Source organism: Anopheles darlingi, chromosome 2, assembly GCF_943734745.1.
Source record: "Anopheles darlingi chromosome 2, idAnoDarlMG_H_01, whole genome shotgun sequence".
In the NCBI taxonomy this organism is placed as follows: domain Eukaryota; kingdom Metazoa; phylum Arthropoda; class Insecta; order Diptera; family Culicidae; genus Anopheles; species Anopheles darlingi.
This window is the reverse complement of record NC_064874.1, coordinates 32,356,903-32,361,902: the sequence shown is the minus strand read 5'-3', so window position 1 is coordinate 32,361,902 and position 5,000 is coordinate 32,356,903.

Below are 5,000 nucleotides of genomic sequence, written 5' to 3'. Positions count from 1 at the left end.
CGTCTGTGTCGACTGAAGTTCGCTCGAGTGGGGACCACATTGCTTGCAGGGCATTTTGTTCGTCCTGCTTCCAGCAATGATTAAGAGAGATCAGAAATCCCGGTATCGATCTTCGCCTCGAAGGTCTACCGAGTCCGTTACACTGACTAAAAAAAGCAATAATGCGAACGTTGCTTTCCAGACTTATGCGGTGTGATTGGTAGTCTGTGTTCATGCTGAGGATCATTTTTCATTCCTTATTAATGGGACGCCTTATTGGCACCGGTCGAGCAACCGCGCATAGCATAACTTGGCGCAGATCTTCAAAAAGACCGCACAACGTTCAAAACAAACAGCGTAGCGTGGTGGAAACGCGCCACGCCAGATGTTGCACTGGTTTCAGTCGTTTCAGCAAGCATTGTAAGTGTTGATGCATCGTCTGCTACCGGATTTTTCTTTCTCGCCTTGTCCAGCCAGCGCTTTGTGTCTTGTTCCGTTTATTTATTTTGCTGCCTCCACTGTTCAGTAGCTCTGTGGCAGGTCAGAAAGTAGCAATGTGCCCAGCTAAAGCGCGGTCCAAGAACTTGTTGATGCTTGTCGTGTTACTATTGCTGTTCTTACACCTCGCTTATCTTTTGGTCTGGAAAAGGCCTCAATCGTCAGCTAATCGTTTAGCATTTCTTGATTAGTTTTTAACGATACTATCGATTCTCGTTGCTTTCCCATTCCATTGATTGTAAGGATGGTGCTGAGAAAAGGATGGTCATCCCAGGCCTGTGTAAATGGTACCATGCCCAATAACCATGACCATGAGATACTACAAACGATGCAAAACGAAGTGTAGTGCTAACCTAAGGAAGATGTGCAGAGATTATTCGTTTTGATGTAGACGATATCACATGATAAAATATTTGTTCTTGATTGATGATGTCTTCTGTCGTAATGTTTGCGTTACCGTTACTTCGTTTGGGAAGGAAGTTTTGGAATGTACATTTTGGGAACCTTTAAAGTATTAGCAATTTTCATGAAACCCAAAAAAACCCAGAGATTTTTGAAGGGCTTAACTTATCGGTTTTTTGCAGTTAAATTATGTTTTTTTGTTTATACTCGACCTTACGCGCACTTTATCACAATAACCGGTTGAATTGCCATAAGCAGAAATTCATTACCTATCAGCTGCTGAAATGATTTCTGCAATAACAGTTTGCCGAAAGGAATTGATGGAGGGTTTCATTGTTACGAAGAATATTACATTTTAATACAATAAGTCCGCATTTTGAAAGAAATGTTTGTTACATTCCGAATCGTCATTCGATGCCAATTCCAGAACGGTAGCGATCAGTTTCGCTTCAAAGGCAACCAATCTACACTCGCATTCCGGGTGGGTGTATTCATTTCAAAGTGAGTAGCTTCACATCCAATTTTCTTTTTGTGGCAATGCATGGTGTAAAACTACGGGTGGCATATTCTCTGTGGTACTGGTAACCATTCTGGTTGCACAAACCATAGACTATGACAGTATCTATCACGATTGTTCACATATCCCGACAGTTTTCTCGGCATTCGTTCCCGCTGTTCTGTACATTGCTATGCATGATGTATTGAACGAAATTGAAAAACCACATGGTGCATGCAGACCGAGGAATTGGGAGAGCAGATTTCGGGGAGTGCTAACAGGATTTGGAAGTTGCACGAGCAACGACGCTATTGCCGCAAGTGAAATTGTGAAGAACCTAAGGTTTGACAGCCATCATGCATAGCCGTCATGCCATGTGTACGTGCAAAGTTTCAAATATTAAAACCACAAGCTAGAAGTTTTGCTAACCAAACTCTCCTCGACGTCAATGGTAGCCGAATGGAACAGTTTCTGAAATGTATAAAAAAAACCACATTGTCCGAGCCACTTGTAGCTCCCGGGTGTGTGAATGTGGGTAAATGTAGTATGTGAGGACTCAATTCAACTGTGATATAGAGAGGTCATTCGTTGAATAGCCATACCGGTTTATGCTATAGCGTTGCTAAAAAAAAAAAAACTAACACAACCGAAGGCAATTCGGGGTTCACGAACCGCACGTATTTCCAAAAAGGTCTCTATGATCTTGATGCAAATGCGTTTTTAATCGTGAATTATTCAGCAACAATGTTGGTGGGCGCGTTCCCGGTGCTGATGTTGCATTGCGCTGCAAAGAGGCAATTGTCTGTACGAGGCGCTTATTTGTTTCTAGTGTCAAATAACGAATACGTTTCGAGGATTCATATTGAGATGGAATTTTTGATGACAATTTCTGAAACATTCCAATCCTCGAAGTAGTTATGATGAAGCATATAGTTATGAGTTTCTCAGACCTGGCGGCTTTCGTTGAATGATGCTGCAATAGACTTTACCAATGAAATGCATCTATTAAAAAGAAGAAAATGGAATCGACCATAATATTTTATGACATAGTAATAACATTATATAAAATTGATAAGATGATATTAATTATAGCATTGACAACAAACTTGCCTAAACGCTATGCAGTTGCATGCAAAGACGATGGTGTTGATTAACTCCATCTGATTAAGAGGATTTATCCAGCAAAAATAGTAATAAACGATAAACTTTCACATATTCATAATGTTATTATTGAATGAATCTTACTCTGTAAAGCCAGTTTAGTTGGCGAAGCAATATTAATAACTGCGTAGAGCATTTTTTTTTGTTTTTGGTGTCGAATGAAAAAAAAAGAGTTTTAATTCTACAAAAAGCCGAACGAAGTTCAACTGATTTAACTCGATCGTCGCAATTAAGCACATCCACATGCTTAATTTCCGGCCAAACCGACCGGCACATGTACTGGGACCGATTATCAAAATCGCTTGCGTGTATGAAAGTGGAGGTCCAAAATCTCGTGGTGTACTGGAAAAGCGTGCTACTTCTGGTTCCAATTTCGATTAACGATCCATTCTGTCATACAATGGTGGATGGAATGGAATCAAAACCTCCTCAGTCCTTCAGCAATCGTCATGTTGCATAACGCCTGGAGTGAAGAGCCATCCAAATGCAAACAGTCCGCCTTGGGATGGGTGTATTATTTCGCTTTTTCATCGGGTTTTTGTTATGTAGGACTGACCGTTTTTTTGGGTTATGCTAAAGTGATACCGTGAAACTGTGTGCATGTTGAAAACTTGGGCTTCCGGCTGCATAAAAAATGTTGCGAATCAAGCTTGTGATACACATATAGCTGATTCATAGTAAGTTAAGGATGTTTGTATGTTGAAAGGTTTTTATGCGATGTCATCGAAAATCTATCCGCAACTGTGTGCAAAATATACAGTGACAATGACTCAACAGGAGTTTAAGATATTTTAGCAAAGGTATCCTCAATTATTATTATTATTGTTATAAAGGTTGAATACACAAAACCATTACTCTAAAGAAAATTAAATTCAAATAATAAATACACAATGCTTCTGTGTGGTATAACTTTTCCAACCGCAAACCTAGCACACCTCTTGTGTCAATATTCAGAATGAATACTTTGACCAAATAGATAGTACAAATAATGAAGCCAATTGCATTCTCTCAAAGCGCTTCCGTTGTTTTACCTTCTCGGTGCATCATATCGATTGACATACATGTTGCTGCCCCGTTCCTCGCCAATCCGACAGTCGCAAATCTATATGAAAAAATCGATTGAAAATTGATGCGTTTCGTATTGTACTCGTGTACAATGATGAAGTTTACTCATTAAATTAATTTAATGTGCCGAAAGTGATAATTGCGCAATGGTTTCTGAGAGAAAACGCCATTCTTTCCTTTGATATTTGTGGTTGCAGTCATTAGCTTTCATGAAATAGCTGCCGGCCACGATTCGACTGATTGCGTAACGAGAGATTCGGTGCTCGATGCGACATAATGTCTGCAGCTGATGGCGATGGGCCGCGCTGTCGATCGAGGTCAAGCCGTTTTGCGATGAATAAATTTTTCCTGGCGGTATAAAAACGAAATGAATTTGCTCGAAGTGTACCGCCGTGGCTAATGGGGTTACAAATGCGGAAAGAAACGATATGCCGTATGGTTAAAAGTTTGATTGATTTATATTGCGTATGCAGTTTCATCTGATTTAGCGATGAGCGGTTTTAAGTTCTTAAACATTGCACATGCTATGCTTTGTTCCTTCGCATAATGAAGCCGCTTTAAAGGATAATTTAAAGTTTAGATAATATGTAGCAATACAGCCAACAGCAAGAAGTGATATCCAAATTTGCTTAATTCTTGTGCCTAGGCTTGGTATCTGTGGTGAGGATTAGATGAGGAGACGCATCTACGACGAAATGACCGATTGATAATAGATGATTGTGTTCTACCACACGGCTAATTCAATTAACTGGTTGCTATTACGCGGTCTTGGTTGACCATTCAAAGTGGACTCTGCCAAAAACGGTGGACCCAACAGCTGTGACCTGGCCACCTCTCATATGGTACAGTTCGGGCCGATTGGACACAGCATGCTTTGAACGTTTTAAGCAAATTTCGGCCATTTCCTCGGATTGAACTCTGACCAACGCCGCGGAATGAACTCGAATAGACTAGATGGTCGAAATTGAACGGGGTTAGCTAGAACCCGTTGCGGTAGATTTGGAAATTGTCGAAAATCGTGCGGCGCATTACGGATGCACCCTGAGTGGGATTTGATGCGTAGCTCGTGTTGCGTATGTGGTCGCTGCTTCTGGCTACGCTAGAGGGCTGACGTGCCCGATACCGGAGACATCCTGCCAGGAAGCCGGGATCAGAACTTGCTATCGATTATTCAGTGGTAGCACCTAACCAGTAGGCTGATGCTGTTGGGAAATACATTCACGCAGCAGCAGTTGGCTTCCGGCTTTCCGGGCACATTTTTGGTGCCGCGAATCCCCTCAAAACCCAGCTGTGGTCCAGGTTTCATCTGGGTTCGACAGAATCCTCATTTCACCGCGGGAATTGAAATTGACATACTTTGAAACATTTTTCGGTGCGATTGCGTGTTTACATTCGAATT